This window comes from Podarcis erhardii (assembly GCF_964252035.2).
Source record: "Podarcis erhardii genome assembly, chromosome: 9".
Lineage (NCBI taxonomy): Eukaryota > Metazoa > Chordata > Lepidosauria > Squamata > Lacertidae > Podarcis > Podarcis erhardii.
This window is the reverse complement of record NC_138512.1, coordinates 75,201,484-75,228,501: the sequence shown is the minus strand read 5'-3', so window position 1 is coordinate 75,228,501 and position 27,018 is coordinate 75,201,484. Positions and strand designations below refer to the sequence as shown.

The 27,018-nt window shown below is 44.4% G+C and overlaps 1 protein-coding gene across 6 annotated transcripts in view; it reads left to right on the top strand.

Annotated features, from left to right (window-relative positions):
• The window catches only part of LZTS3 (leucine zipper tumor suppressor family member 3), a 77,081-nt gene that overhangs the window by 35,463 nt on the left and 14,600 nt on the right, over positions 1-27,018 (top strand). For 2 of the 6 annotated variants that reach the window (XM_081876868.1, XM_081876871.1), the window contains exon 2: positions 25,983-26,079. The exons of 1 other annotated variant lie outside the window; for it this stretch is intronic. The gene's annotated coding sequence lies outside the window, so the exon portion shown is untranslated. Of the gene's footprint in view, positions 1-3,230; positions 3,350-3,388; positions 3,553-25,982; positions 26,080-27,018 lie in introns of those variants that run through there. 3 more of the 6 variants (XM_081876869.1, XM_081876870.1, XM_081876872.1) reach the window with 3 other exon arrangements.

Sequence of the window (27,018 nt, the reverse complement as noted above, 5' to 3'; positions counted from 1 at the left end):
AACTTGTTTTCTCCTGCTCTAGAGGGTAGGTCTCAAACCAATGGCTTCAAGTTACAAGAAAGGAGATTTCAAAATCAGGAATAACTTTCTGACATTAAGAGCTGTTTGACAGTGGAATGGTCTCCCTCAGAAAGTGGGGGACTCTCCTTCCTTGGAGGTTTCTATGCAGAGGTTGGAGGGCCACCTGTCATGGATGCTGTAGCTGAGATTCCTGCATTGCAGGGGGTTGGGCTAGATCATAGAATCATAGAATCATAGAGTTGGAAGAGACCACAAGGGCCATTGAGTCCAACCCCCTGCCAAGCAGGAAACACCATCAGAGCACTCCTGACATATGGTTGTCAAGCCTCTGCTTAAAGACCTCCAAAGAAGGAGACTCCACCACACTCCTTGGCAGCAAATTCCACTGTCGAACAGCTCTTACTGTCAGCAAGTTCTTCCTAATGTTTAGGTGGAATCTTTTTTCTTGTAGTTTGGAACCATTGCTCCGTGTCCGCTTCTCTGGAGCAGCAGAAAACAACCTTTCTCCCTCCTCTATGTGACATCCTTTTATAGATGACCTTTGGGTCTTTTCCAACTCCAAGATTCTATGATTCGAATATATTGGTCTTCCTCATTGATTTTGATGGGCAGCTCTTACTTCAAACCTGGCAGACCATTTAAAAAAAAGAAGAGCAGAATGGATAAAAATACTTATGGAATATGCAGAAATGGCAAAACTCAGGGGAAGAATAAGAAATCAAGATAACAAACTTTTTATAAAAGGATGAAAATGGTTTATTGAATATTTACAGATAATTTGCAAACAGATAAGAACATTGGCAGGACTATTGTAATAACCTGCAGTTTTATAAGGGTATAGATTTAAAGTAGACAGACAAATGAGCAAATTAAGTTAATTTGGATATGCAGAAGATATTAAAAATAAATTTAAGGAACCGCAGAAAGAGGGGGAAGGAAGTCAAGGGGTTTTTTTGCACTTTATTTATTTATTATTAATGTTGCAATACATATATGAAATCTTTACATATTGATACATATACATTACATTCGTAAATTCACATTTTCACATTTCATTATGTACCAAAATTTATTCATTTCTTATTTCTTGCCTTGTGTCCTCCCTCCACCCGTACATGACTTCCTTGTTATTATTTTGTAACTTTATTATTGAGATTGTAATTTTGTATCTTAATAATTAAACATTCAATCTTATATATCTGCTTAGCTTAGCTTAACTTAACTTGGTGGAAAGTCAAGTTTTGAAATGTTAAAATGATTGTAAAATTAGTGACATGTATAAACCTGAAAAACATAAATATTTTTTTTAAAAAAAAAATAAAAACATCACCTATCCAGACAGTAAGGTGGTTCAGTTCACCCTATTTATATTGGTGTATTTCTTCCTTCACCTTTTTATCTCCAATTCTCTCCACCACCATCTGGTTGCCATTTCCCGTCCCCACAGTCAGTCAGTATTCTGAGGGCATTGAGCCTCCTCCCGCTGTTTTTGTCCTTACAACAATCCTGCGAGGTAGGTTAGGCTGGTCCATGGTCACCAGGTAAGCTTTGTGGCTGAGTGAAGGTTTGAGTCTGGATTTCCCCCACATGCCATGCTGTCCAGGGCTGATGAGAGTTGTAGCCCAAAACATCTGGAAGGCCCCACTTTGGATAGACAAATAATCTGACTTTTTCCGGAGATGTAATTGCAGTACCTGGTTTCTTCTGAATAGGTTGTATTTTGCTGTGTTTGTTGTAACGAGGATATAAATACGTACGATCACATTGTGTCATATTGTTGTTGTTTAGTTGTGTCCGACTCTTTGTGACCCCATGGACCAGAGAACGCCAGGCACTCCTGTCTTCCACTGCCTCCCGCAGTTTGGTCAAACTCATGCTGGTAGCTTCGAGAACATTATCCAACCATCTCGTCCTCTGTCGTCCCCTTCTCCTTGTGCCCCCCATCTTTCCCAACATCAGGGTCTTTTCCAGGGAGTCTTCTCTTCTCATGAGGTGGCCAAAGTCTTGGAGCCTCAGCTTCAGGATCTGTCCTTCCAGTGAGCACTCAGGGCTGATTTCCTTCAGAATGGAGAGGTTTGATCTTCTTGCAGTCCATGGGACTCTCAAGAGTCTCCTCCAGCACCAGAATTCAAAAGCATCCATTCTTCGGCGATCAGCCTTCTTTATGGTCCAGCTCCCACCTCCATACATCACTACTGGGAAAACCATAGCTTTGACTATATGGACCTTTGTTGGCAAGGTGATGTCTCTGCTTTTTAAGATGCTGTCTAGGTTTGACATTGTTTTTCTTTGTGTCTTAGAGCTGAGAACAAAAAACAAAATGTGTTTATTGGGGTCATCTAGTCCAACACCCCGCAATGCAGAATTTTTCACCCAGCTCGTGGCTCGAACCCACAACCCTGGAAAATGAAGAATCTATCCCAGCCAAAAGAAAGAAAGAAAAATAAAATCCGGGAGGTTTGCCTCTGTTCTCACCGACCTCAGTTTAAGCATTTTCATTTCATCTCACTTTTAATTTGTATAACTCCTTTCTATATTATTGTACACAAGGTGGGTTGCAAGCTGAAGAAATAAAAAAATGGACAGCAAAGATCACACAATCTGATCCAGTACAAAAAGTCATAATAAAAACAATTTATATCAAATAAAGCAATATTCAGTAATTGATTAGAGTCTAATAGTAAGCAGCAAAGTTAAATATCAGCAAATAATAATTAAACCGTTTACACTCATTACAATAAAGAATTACTGAACGATAATCAATAAAAATAATGGAAAGTCATGCATAAAATACCACCAAACGTACAAAACCACATCAAAGGATCAAACTGAAAAACAAGGACACACAATAATTATACAATTATTTTTTTAAAAAAATATCCCTGAACGCCTCTTCTTTCTTCCCAGCTGCTTTTGCTGTTCTCAAAGTTGGTAGAGCCTGCGACTCTTAATCTCAGAGTTGTGGGTTCGAGAACCAACACTGGACAAAAAAAATAAATCCGGCATTGCAAGGGGTTGGACTAGATGACCCTCGTGGTCCCTCGCAGCTCCATAATTCTACGATTCTGTTCCTAAAGTTTACTAAGGCAGGTCAGGGCAAGTTGCCGTCTCGCCTGGGAAGAGTTAATGGAACTTGGCAGGCGAGCGCTTCCTGGTATCGGCCAATCGGAGGGAACAAAGGTTGGCAACAGGTGATGGGTTTGTTTGCGGCAGGTATTAATTTTAGTTTTTTCTCCAGAAGTCCCTGCAGGCGAGGAAGCAGCTTAGAGCCCAGCGAGGGCCAAGATCCGGAGGGAGCATGGGAGCCAGCCTCTCCTGGAGCTTGGAGGTAAATGACCTGAGGAATTCCTGGTTTTCAAAAAGACTCCTTTAAAAAAAAGAAAAGAAGGAAACTTTGCTTCCCGCCCACCTCCCTTTGCAGGGTAACCTGAAACTCCCCTCTTTTGAATAAGGCAGGACCTGCCTAGGCTGGGCAGACAAGCTGAGAAGCCAGCTCTGTCCTTGCTGGCTGAGGAAGGAGGCTTCAGACAGGTGAGTTTCTGTCTGCAGGTGCAGAACAGACATTCTGTTGCTGCTGCATTAGAATTTGAACCGGAATCTCTGACCCTTTCCCTTCCTTTTCCCACTGGAATTGCATTTTTGCAGTTTGTTTCCAAGCCCCTCCACCGATAGGTTTGGAGCGCGGAGGGGGAAATCTCAGACACAGTGGCCCTCGAGATATCTCCGTCTGGCCCCCGGGGACTCTCCCCAGGTCATACGCCCCCTCCTGAGCAACAGCCCTTTTACCAACTATGCTTTGCACCCTCCTCGATTCATGGAATCAGAAGGGGCCACGAGGGTCGTCTAGTCCAACCCCTGCAATGCAGGAATCTTTTGCCCAACGTGGGGCTCGAACCCATGAACCTGAAATTAAGAGTCTCAGGCTCTGCCGACTGAGTTTTTTGCATGTCTGGAATATGGCAATGCCTTTTGCTTGCTTGGATAGAGGACAGAGGGCTGGGGGTGAGTGTAGGTGTAGCAACAAACCTAGTGTACAGTGGCCAAATTCGCACCCGCTACTTGCCCGCATTTTTTCTCTGGCAGCTCCCACTGCTGGAATGTGGCCCCCAGAAGGTTGCTAAGAATGGGAAGTGGCCCTTGAGCTGGAAAAGTGTTCCTGTCTCAGTTTTAGAGTACCAGGATCATGTTGCTTTGACATCTGTAAGCTTCTTCCAGCCAGCCCTTTTGTGGGGGGAATACTTTTTAAAAATGTAATAATAAATACAAGCCGTCGCCAGGGCTGTCTGCCCTGATCTGCTGCTTTTCCTGCAGAAAATCTCACCCGCCTCCTTTTTGCACCCAGAGGTGCTGTTTGCAGCAAATGTGTTTGGGGAGTTTTCACCTCCTCTTGAGTAAGTAAGTGGCTTTGCACGATTTCTCCTTGCTCATCTGACACTCTGCTTTTCATTCCTTTGCTCAGAGCAGATTGCACGGCTAGACTTTGCCCCCTCGGCATCTAATAAGGCCGGGTTCAAGTTCTGGCAGGGGTGATATAGCCTCTGCCTTGTGAGTAAGGTTGCTGGGTTTGTTCTCTCGCAGAACTCCCAGGTCTTTGAAAACTGCATGGCAGGTTTGGACTGAGCCAGCGAAGCGGTTGCTGTCATGGTTTGTCCTGCCTAACCTCTGCTTGTTGTGGAGCAGTTAAAGGCATGGGAGCTCTGCTTCCCCTGAGAAGCTGGCAACCCAACCCTCCCACTTGTGAGAATTGGGGTCTGAGAATCAGGGGACCCCCCCTTAAACTTTGCCTGCATGCTAGCACAAGCAAATTGTCGAGAGCTGCCACTGACACAGTTGTTGGCAGATTCACACATACACACTTGACCAGTGTTCGTTCCAACGCTTGAGATTGCTGCCGTCATATGCCCCATTACTTGTGGGGGGAGTTCTTTTGAGATTGTGGGATGTGTTTGGCCCAAGCTGCACATCTGTTAAGTTTGGGCTTGGATTCCCTTAAAAGCTGCTGGAAAGATCTGTTTTGACTTCCGAAGGCAGAACATTTTTTAAAGGGGCTTGATGAGGCTCTGTGTTCAAGAGACTGCCTTTGAAAAGCGTTCAGAAACATTAGCTAGTCCAGAGCATGGTGGCAACTGGAATTGGCTACACCCATTTTTCAAAGGGTTATACTGGCTTCAATTTAGCTTTCAAGATTCGGTATTTAAATCCCAGTACGGCCTGGGACCGGGATACCTGTATAGGGAAGTTTTTAATGTTTGATGTGTTTCTCTGTTTGGTGTTTTAATTTGTTGGAAGCCGCCCAGAGCGGGTGCGGTAACCCAGCAGGGTTCAACTTATATCCTTACGTTACTATTTTAGGAGACTGGTTTATTTTGATTTTTAAGGACCCTTAGATAGCCCTTTGCAGATCAATCTGCAGTTTTTGAGGAGGGAGAGTGGATTTGCAGTTCTGTATGGTTGCGTTGCGAGCATGGAACGGGGCTGTTTGAGGGGCACCGCTTGTTTGAAAGGGTGGTTGGTTCTGGGGACGAAACTGCTTCTGTGGCTTTGGAGTGGAATAATTGGTCAGCTTTGCTTATACCCCATAGAATACCTTTGCTTAGAAGGAGAGCTATTCCCAGGGGGAATGGTGCAACGAGATAAACAATTTCATCAGGAGCAATGATGGGTTGTGTACAAAACAGAGGAAAGGTATTTTTGCTACTGGAGCAGAACAGATGCTCATGGGGCCTGCAGAACAACCCAGGTTCGACTTCAATCCCCAGATCCTCACAGTGTCCCTGTTTTCCAGGGACAGTCCTGGATTTCCAGAAGCCATCTTGGTTTCTGATTTGATTCCGGAATGTCCTGCTTTTCCTTGTTGTTGTTGTTTAGTCGTTTAGTCGTGTCCGACTCTTCGTGTCCCCATGGACCAGAGCATGCCAGGCATTCCTGTCTTCCACTACTCCCGCAGTTTGGTCAAACTCATGTTAGTAGCTTTGAGAACACTGTCCCACCATCTTGCCCTCTGTCGTCCCCTTCTCCTTGTGCCCTCCATCTTTCCCAACATCAGGGTCTTTCCCAGGAGTCTTCTCTTCTCATGAGGTGGCCAAAGTCTTGGAGCCTCAGCTTCAGGATCTGTCCTTCCAGTGAGCACTCAGGGCTGATTTCCTTCAGAATGGATTGGTTTGATCTTCTTGCAGTCCATAGGACTCTCAAGAGTCTCCTCCAGCACCATAATTCAAAAGCATCAATTCTTTGGCGATCAGCCTTCTTTATGGTCCAGCTCTCACTTCCATACATCACTACTGGGAAACCATAGCTTTAACTATACGGACCTTTGTCGGCAAGGTGATGTCTCTGCTTTTTAAGATGCTGTCTAGGTTTGTCATTGCTTTCCTCGCAAGAAGCAGGCGTCTTTTAATTTTGTGACTGCTGTCACCATCTGCAGTGATCGTGGAGCCCAAGAAAGTAAAATCTCTCACTGCTTTTCCTTAGAATGCCCCTATCTTCATCAGAGAAATGTTGGAGGGGATGTCTTTATTTTCATTGGAGAAATGTTGGCGGGTATGCAATCCTTGGTAGCTTCAGTTGGAAGGATTAGAGAATGACCTCCGTGAGACCCTGGGAAATTGCTGCCAGTCTGAGTAGACAAGATTGGATCCAGTAGGGACTGGTGCCCAATGCAACTGGTGGGCAAGGATACCAACAGAAGTTGGAGCCAGAGCAGGCAGGCAGAGTTGCCTGGCGTCACACAGTTGGGGGCGGACTGAGGTTTGTGGGGCAGCAAGCAGTTCAACCTAATGGACCAGCCTCCATGGATAGGATTAGAATTAGGAGTGAGGAAACTTTGGCCCTCCAGATGTTGAACTACAACTCCCATGCACCCTGGGAGCCTGGCTTGCTGGGGCTGAGACGGGCAAATAATCTGACCAGCCATAGTGGCAGTTTTCTGTGTTTCTTAATCCACCATCGTTTACCATCTCAGAGATGGCTCAGAGCTCAGCAGCAGCTCTCATAAAATCCCAGGTTCGAACCCAAGCCTTCCCAGATGAGCAAAAAAAGATCTCAAGAAGCAGGATATTTGCAAGAGACTTTGGCTGGCGAGATTTCTCGCAGTGCTGGGCTGGAACTGCCAGGCTGTTAAGGCAGCTTTGCATTTATGCAAATAGATGTGTACGGCAACGATATTCAAGAGATTGTGCCGCACTCCTTGGCTTTCATTTGCAAAATTCTGCCAGGAGCCTGATTTGCATGGTAAAATAAGGAAATGAATGCCGACTTGCTCACTTTGCATAACGGGTTCAGGTTGCAGGCTGTGATTTTAATAATAATAATAATAATAATAATAATAATAATGGTAATAATAATAGTTGCTTGGTTTATTTATCTTATTTATTTATTTTACACCCTGAAAATGCAGAAATCTCTGAACATAATAACCAGGTATAAAGGTAAAGGGACCCCTGACCATTAGGTCCAGTCATGGCCGATTCTACGGTTACAGCGCTCATCTCACTTTATTGGGAGCCAGCATACAGCTTCCGGGTCATGTGTCCAGCATGACTAAGCTTCTGGGGAACCAGAGCAGCGCACGGAAATGCCGTTTACCTTCCCGCCAGAGCGGTACCTATTTATCTACTTGCACTTTGACGTGCTTTCGAACTGCTAGGTTGGCAGGAGCAGGGACCGAGGAACAGGAGCTCCCCCCGCCGTGGGGATTCGAACTGCCAACCTTCTGATCGGCAAGTCCTAGGCTCTGTGGTTTAACCCACAGCACCACCCGCATCCCTATAAGTTATCAAGGCTCATGCTAGTCATTATTGGCACCCGTCTGTCTCGAGAAACAATGGAGTGTGCCTCAAGGGGTGAAGCCAAACCAGAGAAGCTTTTGGGGTTGATGGGAATTATAGTCCAAAAGAAGCTGGAGGGCACCAGCTGAGCGAAGGCTGCCTTAAAAATCACGGCTTTCAAACTGGTTTCAAGGCCTGACACTTGCAGTTTCTGGCTGAATCCCCACCAATGAATAACTAGTGTTTTTGGACCCTCCCACGCCGAATTTCTTTTGCCAGTAGCATACCAGGAGGTGAGAGGTGCAATGCTGCGTTTCAGCTTCTTTATGCCAAGTTAATAGCAAATCCGTAATGCGTTCACCGTCCAGGGTCGCTGGGGCTACTGTGGGGAGATTTGACCTTCTTACAGTGGGTATGATTTGCAAATAAACTGCTCCCTGCTGCAAGACCCTGGGCGTTTGCGTGTGGGTATTCTCCTCGCCCTTTGTTTTTTAAGCAGGTGCAATCAGATTGTGTTCCAAAGAGCTATTTGTGTGCTTATATATTTGGCCGTCCCCCAGAAGCGCAAGGGTGGAGCAAAGCTCGACAAGGAAATTGGCGTTTGCCGTGGAGGCAGGTATGTGTGACGAATGAAAGTGGAACGGGAGCCAGGCTCACCTACCAGGTACCAAAGTTAAAAAATACAAATCTGTCTTTGGTGGAACACTCTGTATTCCTCCTCTGTTTACAGCCTTTCTGGAGGGAAAGATACGCTTGGAAACGCATGGGCAACATCAGCTGGAATATTGGAATCCAGCCAGTTGAATACAATTTCCACCCAGGAAGGACTTTGTTGTCTTGCACAGTTTCCTGTCGCTTCCTGGGACTAGCAAAACTGAAGTAAATTTTACAAACTAGTTATAAGGCTCACCACAAAGTGTCCCAGCTTTCTTTTCCACCTGACCACTCAGTATTCTTCGGCTATGTTAAGACTACCCTGGACTTACTTTGGGGAGGGGTGCGAATTACCCTCTTAAATTCTTTTTCAATTGCACTTAGCAAACTTGGGTATTCCCCTTATACTAAAAATTTCCTTTCATTTCTGACTAACCCTGTTCTGCCTTCATATCTGCTGACCCTTCAGGACCTGCGTTTGAAGGATTCACTGCAGAATAAATGATGAGGAATTGCGCAGATCAGTTTATGATACTGGCCGCTTTTGTTTCCAATGTTCAAATTTGGTTTGTGGCTTGGGAAACAGCTTCGACTAGTCAGCTAAACCAGGTGAGGGTAGCCAATGGATCTCAAACCCCCGGTGAGTTAGGGACTTCTCTTGCAAGCAAAGACAGGCTCTGGCGAATTGAGCGGATGAAGAAGAAGAAGAAGAAAAGTTTGGATTTGATATCCCGCTTTATCACTATCCGAAGGAGTCTCAAAGCGGCTAACATTCTCCTTTCCCTTCCTCCCCCACAACAAACACTCTGTGAGGTGAATGGGGCTCAGAGACTTCACAGAAGTGTGACTGGCCCAAGGTCACCCAGCAGCTGCATGTGGAGGAGCGGAGACGCAAACCCGGTTCACCAGATTACGAGTCTACCACTCTTAACCACTACACCACACTGGCTCTCCAGTGGGCCCATTGGTCACAAAGATGGTTTCTGGATGTGATGTAGAGGGGCCAGAGGGGGCTTGTGAGCCTGGGGAGGGAGCCCATCTAGGAGAATAGAAACTCTGATCCAAAACCTCCTCTCTCGTGCAGGATATATTGGGGAGCAGAAAAGGCTCAAATCCAGACTGGAGTCCTTAAGGCGGTTGGGTGGCGCCATGTACGAGTCCTTTAAGTAACTCCTACAGCCAAACTGGTGTCAAGCATCTTGCACTGCTTTCCTTTGGACCTCAGTCAGCGAGGCCGAGAGGGGGTCTTGTCATCTGGGCAGCCCAGGACCTCCATACACACTGCCCAGGGTTGCATCCTAGGGAGGTCACTATGGTGTTGCTAATGCAGCCATTTGACTTCACCCCCAGAGGTGCACTCCATTGTCTCTCTTTTTTTTTTTTTTAAATAATTTTTATTGATTTTACAACATAAACAAAAAACAAATAAACATAACACGACTTCCCCGAACCTCCCCTTCACTGCATCCATATTTTAAAATTTTTAGCAATTCTTCATCCCATTTTTATATTTAATTCTCTTTAAAAAAAAATTCTATTTTATAAATTTCGATTCATAGCTGTAATTCTTTGTATCCAATCCCTTGACATCTTAACATTCCGAAATTTTACAACAATTTTTAAGATAGATTTTAAATTTTTTCCAGTCCTCCTCCACTGTCTCTTTCCTCTGGTCACGGATTCTGCCGGTCATCTCTGCCAGTCCCATAAATTCAGTCACCTTGGTCTGCCATTCTTCCAGAGTAGGTAATTCTTTAGTCTTCCAATACTTCGCCAAAAGGATTCTTGCTGCTGTTGTTGCATACATAAAACAGGTCCTATCTTTCTTTGGTACCAATTGGCCGACCATGCCCAGGAGAAAAGCCTCCGGTTTCTTTACAAATGTCCACTTAAGGATTTTCTTAATTTCGTTATAGATCATTTCCCAGTAGGCCTTAATCTTTGGGCAGGTCCACCAAAGGTGATAAAAAGTTCCTTCACATTCATTACACTTCCAACAATTGTTATTGGGCAAATGATATATCTTTGCAAGCTTGACTGGGGTCATGTACCACCTATAGATCATTTTCATTATGTTCTCTTTCAGGGCACTGCATGCCGTAAATTTAATACCTGTGGTCCATAACTGCTCCCAGTCAGCAAACATAATATCATGACCAATATCCTGTGCCCACTTAATCATAGCTGATTTAACCGTTTCATCCTGTGTATTCCATTTTAGCAGCAGATTATACATTCTAGACAAATTCTTAGTATTGGGTTCTAGCAATTCTGTTTCTAACTTTGACCTCTCCTTCTGAAATCCTAGTTTTCTGTCCTGCTTAAAAGTTTCATTGATCTGGAAATAATGTAACCAATCTCGGACTTTAGGTTTCAATTTCTCGAAACTCTGTAGTTTCAACTTTTCACCATCATATTCTATAATTTCACAATATTTTGGCCAATCTGTATCCATGTTCAGTCTTTTTACCGCCTTGGCTTCCATTGGTGACAACCACCTAGGGGTTTTACTTTCAAACAAATCTTTATATCGATTCCATACATTATACAATGCTTTCCTAACAATATGGTTTTTAAAATTTCTATGTACCTTTACCTTATCGTACCATAAATATGCATGCCAACCAAAGTTATTATCATAACCTTCCAGGTCTAGAATATCTGTATTCTCAAGAAGTAGCCATGGTTTTAGCCAGCAGAAAGCTGCTGCTTCATAGTAAAGTTTTAAGTCCGGCAGGGCAAAGCCCCCTCTATCCTTTGCATCAGTTAGAATCTTAAATTTTATTCTGGGTTTTTTGCCCTGCCAGACAAATTTAGATATGTCTTTCTGCCACTTCTTGAAACAGTCCATCCTATCTAGGATTTGCAATGTCTGGAACAGAAACAACAATCTCGGCAATACATTCATCTTGATAACAGCAATTCGGCCTAACAAGGAAAGTCTCAATCTTGACCATATATCAAAATCTTTCTTCACTTCAGCCCAACATTTCTCATAATTATCTTTAAATAGGTTCACATTCTTAGATGTTAAATTCACCCCCAGATATTTTACCTTTTTAGTAATTTCCAAACCAGTTTCTCTTTGAAAACTGTCTTTTTCCCCCACCGTAAGATTTTTTTCCAACACCTTTGTCTTATGTTTATTTAATTTAAAACCTGCTACCTGACCAAATATTTCAATAAGTTCCAAAACTCTTTTTGTACTGGTTTCCGGCTGTTGTAATGTCAAAACTAGATCATCTGCAAATGCTCTTAACTTATAATGTTTAGTTCCGACCTGTATACCTTTAACCAGCTGGTCTCTTCTAATCATATTTAGGAAAACCTCCAGTACCGATATAAACAATAGAGGAGAGATTGGGCATCCCTGTCGTGTCCCTTTCTCTATTGGAATTTCGTCCATAACCATACCATTTACAATTAGTTTGGCCTTTTGCTCAGAGTAAATTGCACTTATACCATTTTCAAAGTTCTTGCCTACCCCCATCCCTTGGAGATTCCTCTTCATAAAGCTCCAACAAATATTGTCAAAGGCTTTCTCTGCATCCACAAAAATCAAAACAGCTTTTCTATTTATGTCAGTTTCCAGAAGTTCTAGAATATCTATAATATTCCTCACATTATCTGACAATTGCCTGCCTGGTAGAAAGCCTGTTTGGTCCCTGTGAATCTCCTCTAACAACACTTTTTTGAATCTTTTTGCTAAAATGTCTGCAAAAATTTTATAATCCACATTCAAAAGTGATATAGGGCGATAATTCTTAACTTGATGTTTCTCAGTTTCTGTCTTCGGTATAAGTGAAATGAATGCTTCCTTCCACGATTCGGGAGCCTTTTTCCCTTCCAAAATTTGATTGCAGACTTCTTTCAATGGTTGTATTAACCAATCCTTCAGTACTTTATAATATCTCGCGGTTAGTCCGTCTGGTCCTGGTGATTTTCCCAGCTGCATGTCCTGAATGGCGCTCTCTATTTCTTGATCTGTAATTTTCTCATTCAAACTCCTTCTATTATTTTCAGAGATTTTTGGTAGGCCGTATTTTCCGATAAATTCTTCTATCTCCTGTTCGTTTTTTGGCCCTTGTTTGTATAATTTCTTGAAGAAACTTTGAAAACAATTGCTTATCTCATTTGGTTTATTAATAAACTTCCCATCTACTTCAAGTGATGTCACTGTATTCAATTTTTGCCTCTTTTTCAGTTGCCAAGACAGTAGCTTCCCACATTTATCTGCGGTCTCAAAAGTCTTTTGTCTCATTTGTTTAATTTTCCATTCTATTTCCTGATTCATCAATTCCATATATTGTGTTTGGTAGAATTTTATTTCTCTTAATATCTCATGAGATTTAGGCTTAGATCTCAATTTCTTCTCCCCTTCTTTTATTAGGTTCCAAATTTTCTCTTTCTTCTCATTCTGTTTTTTCCTCTTTATTGAATTCTGTTGTATTAGGAAGCCACGCATCACGGCTTTACTTGCATCCCAAATAACTCTTTTTTCGGTGTCTGATCTCATGTTAATCTCGAAGTAGTCTTTAAGTGTTTTTTGGGCCTTTTTACAAATTTCCTCATCTCCAAAGAGGGTGTCATTCATTCTCCATCTAAAGGTTCCAGCTGTTGTCAGTTTCATTTCCATCTTGACAGCATTGTGGTCAGAACAGGTCTTTGGGCAGATTTCTATTTTTTTAACCTTCGATGCCAGATTACTAGAAGTCCATATTTGATCAATTCTAGTCCATGTCATTTTTGCTTCAGAGAAAAAGGTCCCCTCCCTTTCCAGAGGGTTCCTAGTTCTCCAAATGTCAATCAGGTCCATAGTGTCAGTCAGTTCAAAGAAAGTCTTTGGTAGTCTTCCATCATTAGATATTGTTTGTCTTTGGGCCTTGTCCATGTTTGTGGAGACGACTCCATTCATATCACCCATCATTATGATTTTAAAGTCCAAAAAGTCCATTAAAGTCTCGTGCAACTTCTTGAAAAATTCAGCCTTCCCCTCGTTTGGTGCATAAACTCCAACAATCAACATCTTTTCTCCATGAATTTGAATTTCCACTGCCAGGTATCTTCCTTGGTCATCCTTAAAAATCAGTTTTGGTTCAAATTTTTCCTTAACATAAATCACAACTCCTCTTTTCTTAACTCTATCTGATGAAATAAATTCTTGTCCTAATCTCTTGTTTATTAAAAGTTTTCTATGTATCCTGGCAATGTGGGTTTCTTGTAGGCAGATTACATCTAGATGTTCTTTCTTTAATAGATGAAATACTTGGCCCCTTTTTCGAGGGTGGTTCAAACCATTACAATTCCAGCTGTAGAGTTGCAGAGACATTTTTGTTATTGGGTAGCTCTTCCACCGACTGCACCAAGTTGTTGTTCCTCCTCGGTCGGTGCTCGGTTCAGTCCAAATGATAGATTTGAAATGTCCGGTACTTCCCCCTCACTAACAGTTCCTTTCTGAAGATCCTCTTGATTTCTTTCCAAAAAGAGTTCTTTATCCTGGTTTGATTTTATTTTAATTTTCTTCCCTTTAAAGTTAAAGGACAGCCCTTGTGGAAATTCCCACCTGAATGGGATATTATTCTGTTTAAGTAGATCAACTAATTCTTTAAATTGAGATCTAACCTCCAAAAAATATTTAGGAATATCCTTGAAAATCTGGATCTGAGAATTTTTAATGACCAAGGCCTTCTGGAAATGTAGGTTCAGTATTTTGTCTCTTTGTTCCTTTGATCCCAGGGTAATTAAACAATCTCTTGGCTTCTTCCCTTGCTTCCTGCCAATCCGAAAGGCTGAGGTTATCACAAATTCATCTTCTTCTCCATCTAGCTCATCATTCCAAAAATCTTGAAATTTATCTGTGAGGAATTCCCCAAGCTTGTCCTCTTCCTCTTCTGGAACCAGTCTTAGTTTCAGGTTCTTGCTTTTCCTTTCCAGTTCTAGTAGGGCTAATGCTGTATCATGTTCATGTACTTTTTTTGCAATAGGCGCAAACTTTCCTTTGGTTTCTTCGGCAGTAGACCTAGCACTCTCAGCTATTCTCCTTGTTTCCGTAGACTCTTGAACCAAACGGTTTATAGAATCTGTGTTAGATGAAATTGTTGTTGTGTTCAGGTCTAATCTTGTTGTCAACTCCGTCAGTTTCTTAGAGTTCTCTGTAGACTGTTTAGTAAGTTCTGCAGATTGCTTGGTGAGTACTTCTAGTGACTGATTTATTTTGAGCAGAGCCTGTGTCATTGACTCCATTGATGCTGCTGTTGTTTTTTCTTGTGCAGCTGCTGCTCCTGATAAAGAGCCTCTTTTTTGAGCTTGTTTTTGAGCCTGCTTTGTTTTACTTCTTGTTGAAATCTCTTCTGGCGGGTTGCTCATAACTCAAGGTCATTCACACAGGAAAGTTGCAAGTGGAAAGTCCCGCTGGATACACCGTAATGCAACTAAAGCCCTCTAGAGGGGGAAATTGTAACCATCCAAAGTCACCCACAACAAAGAAACAGAAAGTCCAGAGGCAAAAGTCCCACTAAGAGTCTTTAATTTGTAGCACTTTACTGTTAAAATTGTAATCCACCAAAGTCCCGTTAATATGTTTCAAATAAGTCTTATTTTATAACCACTGTCCTTTGACAGCTCACTTGACAGTTCCTTTTTCAGGCGATCGCTGCTCCGGCAGCCTGACCAGAAGTGTCGGCAGCAGAGGTTTTTTATTCCTTATCCCTTTCTATTGCAGGTTAAATTAATTCTGTTTCCTCCCCCCCTTCCCCTGCACTACAGGGGGGAGATCCTTTCGATGTCTGGTCTAGTAAAAGTTAAAAAGAAAGTCCATTTAAACACAGCTCGGTCTTTTCATTGCTCCGTTAATCATGCAGATCCGGGAGGCTGACTTCCTTAATTTTTACCTTCCCGTTTTCAGCCAAATCTTCTGAATTTTTAAGTCCCGTTTTAATTTTGCGTTCTTACTCACGGGTATTGTTGTTGCCAATCGTTAGTTTCAGAAAGAAATCGGCGCTCTCCGTTAATGGCGACGCGGCTTCACTCCGTAAGCTGGGTAGCGATCCTCAGCACCGCGCTCACCCCGATGCCGCTCCGGAGCCTTTAAAAAGGCTCTTTCACGATGCCGGGGGGGCGCAAAGGTGCCCACCGAATCTCCTTGCTCACAGGCTTCAGCGCCTGTGATTTTAGGGGTCCCCCGCTTGCCGTAGCGGGTAAGACCCGAACTTACGGAGCAGTCCTGCCTCGGAGCTCGAGGCTAGGACCGCCATCAAACGCTGGCGCCGACCGGAAGTCTCACTCCATTGTCTCTTGCATAGCTGTCAACTTTCAGATTTGAAAATAAGGGATCAGCAGCCTCGAAAATAAGGGATCAGCAGCCTCACCTGTCCCAGGGATAGTCTACGGGATATCTAACAATCCGGGATAGCAGTGGGAAACGGCGCTGGAATAAGGGAATTTCCAGCAAAAAAAAAAGGGGAATTTCCCACAAAAAAGTGAAGGTTGACAGCTATGCTCTTGACAATGCACTGTGGTACCTCAGGTTATGACACGGCTGGCGCTGTGGTCTAAACCACTGAGCCTAGGACTTGCCGATCAGAAGGTCAGCAGTTCGAATCCCCGCAACGGGGTGAGCTCCCGTTGCTCGGACCCTGCTCCTGCCCACCTAGCAGGTCGAAAGCACATCAAAGTGCAAGTCGATAAATAGGTACCGCTCTGGCAGGAAGGTAAACAGTGTTTCTGTGCACTGCTCTGGTTCACCAGAAGCGGCTTAGTCATGCTGGCCACATGACCCGGAAGCTGTACGCTGGCTCCCTTGGCCAATAAAGCGAGATGAGCGCCGCAACCCCAGAGTCGTCCGCGACTGGACCTAACAGTCAGGGGTCCCTTTACCTTTACCTTTATGTCTATACATTGTAGGCTGCCTTGCTATTTAATTTGTATTTGTGGTGCTTTATGTTTAAATACTGTATATATGCTTATATTGTAGGCAGTGGTACCTTGGTTCTTGAACTTAATCCATTCCAGAGGTCCGTTTGACTCCCGAAACTGTTTGAAAACAAGACATGGCTTCCGATTGGCTTCCTGCACTGAATCGGAAGCCGCATTGGACGTTTGGCTTCCAAAAAACGTCTGCAAACCGGAACATTTACTTCTGGGTTTTTGGCATTTGGGAGCTGATTTGTTTGTCAACTAAGCCATTCAAGAACCAAGGAATGACTGCAGTTTACAACTGCTTTTAATATTGTCTTGTAATGCTGTAATCGCCTTGGGACCTTACGGTGAAGGTCAAGTAATAATAATGATGATAATAAATAATGCCTGATGGATGCACCTTGGGATGATGGAAGGATGTCCCTCTTGTTTGTGTGCGATGCATCTTTGTCGTTCGTCCCCTTTCTTGTTGCAGCGCCATCCCGTTTCCATCTCGCCTGTCCTTTGTCTTGTGATTACTTATGCAAATGGGCGACGCAGCCCCCATAATGGGCATGTTGTCTTCCAGAATGGAAAAGCCTACAATTATCTTATTATTGGGATGAAAGGGAGAAAAAGAAGCCTGTGCGTTGTGTTCACAGCCATTTGTTTGTTTGCGTTTCCCCACGCCCATAGGAGACGGAGGCCTCGTTTGCCACTTTGCCTCAGCTGCTACCTTTCCAAAATGGATTTTGCATTGTTTTTTTAAAAATATATTTTTATTGAGTTTGACATTGCTGATTTAAATTCAAACATTAAACATCAAAATCATCCCTGAATCCTTCGACTCCCCTCCGCCCTTCCAGGGTTACCATTATCAATCTTTCCCCTCACAAACTGCTTCTCTTAGTTTCTCAATTTTTTAAAAAGAATCAATTTTTACCGTAGTTTTTCGCACGTTACAAGCTTTGTTCAAATCCTGCCAAAGTTTTTAGTTATTTACAATGTTCTCTTCCATGTTTAGGGAAGCTTTTAATGTTTAATAGACTATTGTATTTTAATATTCTGTTGAAAGCCGCCCAGAGTGACTGGGGAAACCCAGCCAGATGGGCAGGGTATAAATAATAATAATAATAATAATAATAATAATTATTATTATTACATAATACATTTTTTTTTCCCCATTCCTTCTTAAAGTTCTTCTCTTCCTGGTTTCTGATTTACCCGGTCAATTTTGCCATTTCAGCGTAGTCTTCAGCCAGTCATCTCTGGTCGGGACTTTATCTTCCTTCCATCTCTGAAATCAGTTGCCGAGACTAAAGGCCCCCGTCTCCCCACAGCTGTCTAAGCCCCCTCTCTGGGGTTTTTTTTAACCAGCAATCAGAGACTGTGCCTTTGTGAAGCCAACCTCTCCTCCACCCTTTTCATGCCTCTCCTGGTTTTAGGAGACAGCAGTAGGGGAGCTTGTTGTGGGGAGCTTGTTGTCATATCCATGACTCTTCACCAGCCAGACTCATCTCTTCCTCTCGGTCTCCCCTCTCTCCTGCCTCAGCTTCTGCCTCACCTTCTGCACTTCTCTTCCACAGACTCTCCCTGCTCACTAAGCCCTGTTACCTCTTCAGCTTTGACATCTCCTCTTCCCAGCCATCTCCCTCTTCTCCCTCTGGCCACTCATCGTTCTCTCTCCACCAATTCCCTGGCTCTCAGCCTCTTTCCCTTGGGGGTCCCCCAGCTGGTTCCTCCCACCATTCCTCTCCGCCCAACCAGTCCGTGACAGTAAACTATATCAGTTAACGTGATTTCACCACTGTGGAATGCAAGGCGAATAGCTTGATTTCTGGTGGAAGCATAACTGCAGCAGAACGGAAACAGCGGTGCGTGTGATGAATGCAGCAGGGCAGCATGTGGAACGATATCTTCTTTACACTGTCTCTGACGCAGGAGACAGAGCTCAGTCTTCGTGGCGACAGACTTATCCGCTCTTGTGACCCTCCCGTGCCTGAGAACGGAAGCTTCCCCCAAAATGTCCACATTCCCAAACTTCCACGCTTCCAGTGGCCATGAATGAAGGGTAAACAAGAACACACTGGGCTCCTTTGCTGTTGGTAACTACATGTTTCTCCCTAGAAAGGCCTGGAAACGATGCCTTATGAGGAACGGCTAAGGGAGCTGGGCATGTTTAGCCTGGAGAAGAGGAGGTTAAGGGGTGATATGATAGCCATGTTCAAATATATAAAAGGATGTCACATAGAGGAGGGAGAAAGGTTGTTTTCTGCTGCTCCAGAGAAGCGGACACGGAGCAATGGCTCCAAACTACAAGAAAGAAGATTCCACCTAACCATTAGGAAGAACTTCCTGACAGTAAGAGCTGTTTGACAGTGGAATTTGCTGCCAAGGAGTGTGGTGGAGTCTCCTTCGTTGGAGGTCTTTAAGCAGAGGCTTGACAACCATATGTCAGGAGTGCTCTGATGGTGTTTCCTGCTTGGCAGGGGGTTGGACTCGATGGCCCTTGTGGTCTCTTCCAACTCTATGATTCTATGATTCTAGTCCTCCTGGTGTGTTTTGGGACTGGAAAGATGCCCAGGGATTTTTCACACGGCTGCTCGCTAACACAACATTAATAATTAACCTACCAGGCCCAAAATGGGCTTATTTCGTGTTCTTATCTCAATGGAATTCTGTTTTCAAATAGTTGGCAGCTTTAGCCAACTGAGGGCTGGCTCGCATGACCCTCTCCCCCCGTTCCATGAGATTTCATTAAAGCTTTTTCATAATGCAATAGAATAAAAAAACCCAGACTAATCTAAATGAAAACAAAACCTGAAAGAGATGATGATGATGATGATGATGATGATGATGATGATGATGATGATGATAGTAATGCAGAGTCCTCTTTCAAGGGTTGTTCTGAACCCTTGCTTCACACAGAAATTGGTGGACCCTACTTGAAATTGGTGGACCCTACTATGGTGCTGGAGGAGACTCTTGAGAGTCCCATGGACTGTAAGAAGATCAAACCTATCCATTCTAAAGGAAATCAACCCTGAGTGCTCACTGGAAGGACAGATCCTGAAGCTGAGGCTCCAAGACTTTGGCCACCTCATGAGAAGAGAAGACTCCCTGGAAAAGACCCTGATGTTGGGAAAGATGGAGGGCACAAGGAGAAGGGGACAACAGAGGACGAGATGGTGGGACAGTGTTCTCGAAGCTACCAGCATGAATTTGACCAAACTGTGGGAGGCAGTGGAAGACAGGAGTGCCTAGCGTGCTCTGGTCCAGGGGGTCACGAAGAGTCGGACACGACTAAACGACTAAACAACAACACTAGCTCTCACCCAACAGCTTCTCTGCCCCAGAAAGTTTGGGGAAAACTGCCCTAAACGGAAGTACATCCCAATCGAGGGGAAGTTGAAGGATGGGCTTGTTGAAGATTGTGACCTGGAACAGAAATGAGAGTTGAAACCAGATGGAGGAGAGAGGCCAAAAGGGAGTCCCTTTGTTTTGTGGCACGGGGCCAGGCCTCTCACCCCACCCTGAGAGTTCAGTCTTAGCTTGAGAATTTCTTCTAGAGCAAGGACATCCCTTTTATTACAGCATTAACCAGTTCAATGAGTGTACGTAGACCTCTTCTTTTTTTTAAAAAAAAGAGGATTTGCAAAGGACGTCTCCGTTTACCACAGTCCAACCCAAACAAAGAGATTCTTTTCAGCCTCGCTTGAACATGGGGAGAAAAAGGAATTAGGCTAAACAAAGACCTGGGATTCAGCTCCCCGGAAATACAAAACTCGATCAGCATCGATGATGGAGAAGTTCTCTTTTGTCTCCCCTTTTGTAGTTGCACGAAATCTCTCTTAATGCATGTTTTCAGCTGAGGAAACCAAAACCCTTTTGGAGCCGTGAGGGAGGGGCTGGTTAAATATTGACTGTGGGCTTAGTCGAGTTTTGTAGGCTAAATCCTGCTCATGTTCAGCCAAACATAACAAACACATACCAGAACGGGGCGGTAATAAAGATGGGAAAGTTCTGTCTCTCTTGCACAAATGATGCAGAAGCAGGGCTTCCAGTCTCTGTCCCGGGAGCCTGAAATGTTATCTTTTAACTCAGCCTTTAGTATTGTGCTGCAGGATCCAAATAATCTTCATGGTTCCTTTAAGAATTTTTTTCTTTTTTAAAAAACAACAAGCAAGGTGCTAGTCCTCATGATGCAAGGGAAGAATTACAAAGCATATATGATGGTTCTGCTGTTCATATAAAGGTAAAGGGACCCCTGATCATTAGGTCCAGTCGTGGCCGACTCTGGGGTTGCAGCGCTCACCTCGCTTTATTGGCCAAGGGAGCCGGCGTACAGCTTCCGGGTCATGTGGCCAGTATGACTAAGCCGCTTCTGGCGAACCAGAGCAGCGTACGGAAACGCCATTTACCTTCCCGCTGGAGCGGTACCTATTTATCTACTTGCACTTTTGACATGCTTTCAAACTGCTAGGTGGGCAGGAGCAGGGACCGAGCAATGGGAGCTTACCCCGTTGCGGGGATTCGAACTGCCGACCTTCTGATCGGCAAGCCCTAGGCTCTGTGGTTTAACCCACAGCGCCACCCGCGTCCCACCCGCTGTTCATATAGCATTCTTCAAAAGTCAGGGTGAGTCTTCCAGTAGTAAGAAAATATCGGTGACAGCGCTAGGAGTGAATTGGGGACCTGCTAGTTTTGTTGCAATAGTGAGAATGGAAGATTCCGCTCGTGAAATTTTAAGTTCATTAGCACAGAATTTCCCATTATAGTAATGTCAATGGGGGGGGGGGATAGGGATGAGGGAGAAAATTGGTTTCGTTGAATTTTAATGAAAAACTAGCTAATTTGAGCTTCCCATGCCAATGCATGAACCTGTTCTTCAAAATTTGCACACCTCTGAATAACACAATGCAGTTCTCCAAATGCTATGTACAGAAATGCATATCTAAGGATAAAGTGTGCATTAAAATGCAGGTATTAGTGAAAAAATAACATACAGAAATGCATTATAATGGGGTAATTTTTTTGCAGAAATATGTATCTTAATCAAAGCTGAATGCAGAGATTTGCTTATTAGGAGAAATTTGTACTAGATGCACTAGATGCATTTTCATGAGGAAAGAATTTGCGATTTGCTGAGGAAATATGGAGACCTGAATTCAAGATTGGAAGAACGGGAAATGGGGAGAACCCAAAACTGATATATTTGCCTGTTCCCTAGAAAGAAATGAGAGCCTTCTCTCTTGCCCTGTCTCAGTCTGTAGGTGAGTCCCCTTCTTTTAAACCACCCATAATCACCCCCCTTTGCCCGTCTCTTTCAAAAGCATGGCTTTATCATAAGTAGAATCTGACAATCCAACTCACAGCGCCCGGTGGGCATGCCAGACTATTGTTAGCTAATGAAACAGACTTTGTTCAGCAGCCTCAGTGGGTGCCAAGCATTTTATTTTCCTTTACGGGTTCTCAAAAAGTTTGCCTCCTTAGCCAAGCTGCGTGGAGGATGACAGGATGGCGTCAGGAGAGTTGCCATATTTCAAAAATCTATAGTACCAACATGGGCTGCCATGCATCCAGCGATTTCTGCCTGGAAAGGGGGGGGGGACAATTTAAAATATGGGTTAAAATACAATTTAAAATGCAGCCTCATTTTAATAGTAGCCCATAGATCAAAACCATAAGGAGAGGGAAACATAAGGATCAGACTGAGTCCAAACCAAAGGCCAGGCGCAACAGCTCTGCCTTGCAGGCCCTACGGAAAGATGTCAAGTCCCGCAGGGCCCTAGTCTCTTGTGACAGAGTGTTCCACCAAGTCGGGGCCAGTACTGAAAAGGCCCTGGCCCTAGTTGAGACCAATCTAACCACCTTGCAACTTGGGGCATCCAAAATGTTATTTGTAGACCTTAAGGTCCTCCGCGGGGCATAACAGGAGAGGCAGTTCTGTAGGTACGTGGGTCCTAGGCCGCATAGGGCTTTAAAGGTCAAAACCAGCACCTTAAACCTGACCCTGTACTCCACCGGGAGCCAGTGCAGTTGGTAAAGCACTGGATGAATGTGATGCGATGTGATCTTTTTAGCAGATCCCAAAATTTCTACATATATGCTCATGGGGCCTGAACTGGCAGTGACTGAACTGGAACAAGACCTTTGGGTCATGAAGGATGGCTAAGTAGAGGTGCTGGCCCTGTATTTGACGGCTGTGAAAAAGAACGGTGTGCTCCGTGTGGATCATTCGGAAAGGGAATGAAAACAACATTTCCAATATTACGACACTGTCGAACAAATTGATAGTGCGGCTGCATTTGGAATTCTGTGTGCAGTCCTTGTCACCTCGCCTCTAAAAAAGATATTGCAGAGCTGGAAAAGGTTAAGAAAGGGACAATCCAAACCCATCAAGGAGATGGATTGACTCTCCTGTGAAGGAAAATTGCAGCATTTGTAGCTTTTTAGTTTAGGGGAAAGGTGAGTAGAGGTCTATAACAAATATCAGGAGATATCCAGTGCAGCTGAAGACTGGGAAATTCAGGAGAGGCAAAAGGAGGTATTTCTTCACACAAAAGCATATTTGATGCTAAGGAGTCTCGGCAGCTGCTTAAATTTTCTTGATCAGCTGGTCGTTTCAATGATTAATTTGTATTTGTGGTGTTTAAACATTGTATATGCCTAGGGACGTGGGTGGCTCTGTGGTTTAGACCTGCCAATCAGGAGGTTGGCAGTTTGAATCCCCAAAACGAGGTGAGCTCCCATTGCTCGGTCCCGGCTCCTGCCAACCTAGCAGTTCGAAAGCACGTCAAAGTGCAAGTAGATAAATAGGTACCACTGCGGCGGGAAGGTAAACGGCATTTCCATACACTGCTCCGGTTCGCCAGAAGCGGTTTAGTCATGCTGGCCACATGACCCGGAAGCTGTATGCCGGCTCCCTTGGCCAGTAAAGTGAGATGAGCACCACAACCCCAGAGTTGTCTATGACTGGACCTAACGGTCAGGGGTCCCTTTACCTTTATGTCTGTACATTGTAGGCTGCCTTGCTATTTAATTTGTATTTGTGGTGCTTTATGTTTAAATACTGTATATGTGCATATATTGTAGGCAGTGGTACCTTGGTTCTCAAACTTAATCCGTTCCAGAAGTCCGTTTGACTCCCGAAACCATTTGATAACCAAGACGCGGCTTTCAATTGGCTGCAGGAGCTTCCTGCACTCAATCGGAAGCCGCGTCAGACGTTCGTCTTCCGAAAAAAGTCCATAAACCAGAACACTCATTTCTGGGTTTGTGGTATTTGAGAGCTGATTTGTTTGACTACTAAGCCGTTTGAGAACCAAGGACCCACGGTATTTTACATGAAACAGCGAAACATAAATACTTTAAAAAATACATGCGAACCCTCTCAGACCCTGAGATCGGTATCTGAGCCCCTTCTCTGTGTGCCCCCTCTGAGGGTGTTCTGGGGGCTGGCGGCGAGAGAGCAGGGGCCTTTTCTGTAACTGAAGGCTGCTTGAGTTGGAACAGTGCAGGATTTTGCTTCCCGAAGAACATAACTCAGGATCTGTTACGGTGGAGGAAGGAGAGCAGCTTTTGCAGGTTGTCGGTTTTTCTTTATTACAAGGGCTGAACAAACCATGCACTGGCCATCAACAGGCAGCGAACAGATTTATAGCTGGTCTTTGCCACATTGAGAGCTCTGCCGTGCCGCCAGGCAGGGAAAGCAAAATTTAAGGCGCGCTGTGGCCTTGATCCGAGAAAGTCCTTGGCTGTGTCGTCACTCTCTTGTTTTATGGTCTCTTCTCTTGCAGGTGCAAGGAGCACATTATGGGTCTGTTAGGACCATATTTTTCAAAGTCTGTGAGTCCAGTGGTTCAAAACTGACCATAAGGGAATCTTCATGTACAGTGCTAAGTTCTCTTTTGGGCGGGGAGTCTTGACTCTTTTCTTCCTTTCTCCCACCATTCTTGGTGCCTGGAATTCCATTTATAGTTACATTTCAGAGCCCTGGGAAATGTACTTTTCCCAAGGCAATGGTAGCCATACTGATACCAGGTACCTCCCAGGGCTCCTGGCACTTAGGACATTGGCAACAGTCAGGTCAGTGGGTGGGAATAAGGAGGAGTTCTTCTGCGCCTCAGGTTAAATCCAAGTCGGGGCATAACTCAGGATTCTTAATGCTCACCTTGTACAGTGGTTCCTCGGGTTGCAGACGCTTCAGGTTACGCGATTTCGGCTTGCACACCGTGCCAAACCTGGAAGTACCGGAACACGCTTTGTGCATGTGCAGAAGCACCAAATTGCGACCTGCGTGTGTGCAGACGCGTCACTGTGGGTTGCGAATGGTGTAGGTTGCGAACGTGCCTCCCGCACGGATCACGTTTGCAATCTGAGGTTCCACTGTATTGAAAGTAGCATTATGAATAAGTGAGATTTGTATTCGAAGCCAATGAATTATGGACTTCGGTGAAATCTGACATCAGGAATCGCAAGACAGAGAAACCAGTAGGAGAACACTTCAGTCTCCCAGGACATTCTATACAAGATCTCAAAGTAGCTGTCTTGTTGCAAAAGAATTTCAGAAATAGACTGGAAAGAGAAGTTGCTGAGTTGCACCTTATTACCAAACTTAAAAGAGACCTGGTCTGAATAGAGACATTGGATTCTTACCTCATTATACACGATAAAGCTATTTTTGGCCATCTCATCCCTTGCTTTTTCCTGTAAGACAAATTGCAATCGTTAACAGGTCTACCACACTGTCAGGGAACTGCCATCGGAGCCAGAGGTGGAGGGAAGGCTCCAAAGCGATGCCGGAGAGGGTCCCAGCAGGGAGAGAGGCAGCCTATCTGCTGGGGAAGGAAATCAGCGTAACACCAGAGGTGAAGGGGGGCAGATGGGGGAATCGGAGAGAAGGCTCCAAGACTCTTCACCGGAGACCAGTGGGGAGAGCACGGGTCCTCCGCTGCCCACACCCTCCCTGCGCAGAAGACTTCCGCGCAGGGAGAGTAGGAGGAGACTTGGCGTCAAAGAACTTCTTTGCTGGAAGAAGTTTAAGAAACACCCACTGACGGATTCTGCCAGCGACTGAGACAGCCACGAGTGCAAGGCTGTCCAGAGAGAAAGGGTTCAACCAGGCAACCTAGCCAGGAGTGGCGGCAACTTACGCACGAGCAACCCCCTTAGAACCATTACACACACCTATCAGCCAATCACCCATTCCCACCACCCTTCTGAATAATACCCCTCCCCACCCTCTCACTATATATAAGGGTCTGGTGACTTCTGTTTCAGTGTATCTGAAGAAGTGTGCATGCACACGAAAGCTCATACCCAGAACAAACTTAGTTGGTCTCTAAGGTGCTACTGGAAGGAATTTTTTTATTTTGTTTCAGTCATTTATGAGTGTGGAAGGGAACAGACACATCCTGTGTTCAGGTGGTGAAGGGTTACCTGGGCAAATGCCATTTTTTTTGCTCGTATACAACATCTGAGGTGGCTTTTGTGGTTCCTGTTTCTCCAGAGGCGCTTCTTGGGTGACGCTTCTGAAGCGAACACATGTCAGGGTAAGAGGGGCAGAATGAAAATTGTATTGTTTTCAAGACTTTCTGGGCCTTGCTTTAATCTGTTTTATCTTCTTCCATTCCATTTTTTTAGCACCTATAACCAGGCCTGTGAATGAGCGGGGATCGTTTGGGAACCTAGGAGGTGCTGTGTCGCAGCCGGAGATTTAGACCTGAGCCGGCTCATTCAAGTAAATAAAATCACTGTTCTGTCTTGTGCGAGGGAGGGATAAGGACACGATGACCTCGAGGCCAACCCACGAGAGCACTGCATCCTAAGCTAATTCCTTTTCTTCCTCACCGCCCCCGCAGTCAACCCAATTCATCCCTTTTGCGGATTGACATTTCCCTGGTCAGAATCTGTACCCCCCGTGGTTGGTGAGTAAGTTTGCATGGGGGTTATAATAGCAATCTCTCCCTGCTAGGTGAAGAGACTTGTCGTTCCGCTGTGGCCAATGGTTCTTTTGAATGTGCCACAACTTAGTGAAAGAGGATGGCTTCAACTTTCAAATTTTTCAACTTTCAAATTCCAAAAACTAGGGATGCTAAAAAGAAAAGGAAAGAAATTAACCTGGCTTGGAAATTTGAAAGATATTTCACTTAAATTAATACAATTTAGTTTTGTTTGGTAGGTAAAGTGTGCATAAAATTGCATAGAAATCATTAAAAATGATTGCCAAGTACTTGCAGGCATTTATTGTTGTTGCTGTTATTTATTTAGCATTACGTGGTGTTTTCAGAAGGTGAAAGTCTTCGCTTTTCCTAAAGCAGTATATGTGCTTCTTCACGAAGCGCAGACTTGCCGAGCTAAATGTTGTCCAGTCACAAAAAGAACAGCAGATTTAGAGACACACCCCCCATTGAAGAAATTGGCAAAAATTAAGTTTCACCCCCTAAAATGGCATGCCCTGGTATGGAAAGGTGCCTGAGTTGGTCACATGGAACCTGTGACTGCATGTTACCTTGAAGAAATGTCTTACACACACACACCCATAAACACAAACACACATTGCCTCCCTGCCCCCTGCATATCAATACAGCTATACAGTTAAAGCTTCAGCTTCCCCGGTTTTCAAATGGCAGCAGCGAGGAGCTGCAGGCTATCACATTTGTGGATCTCGACCTGTTTG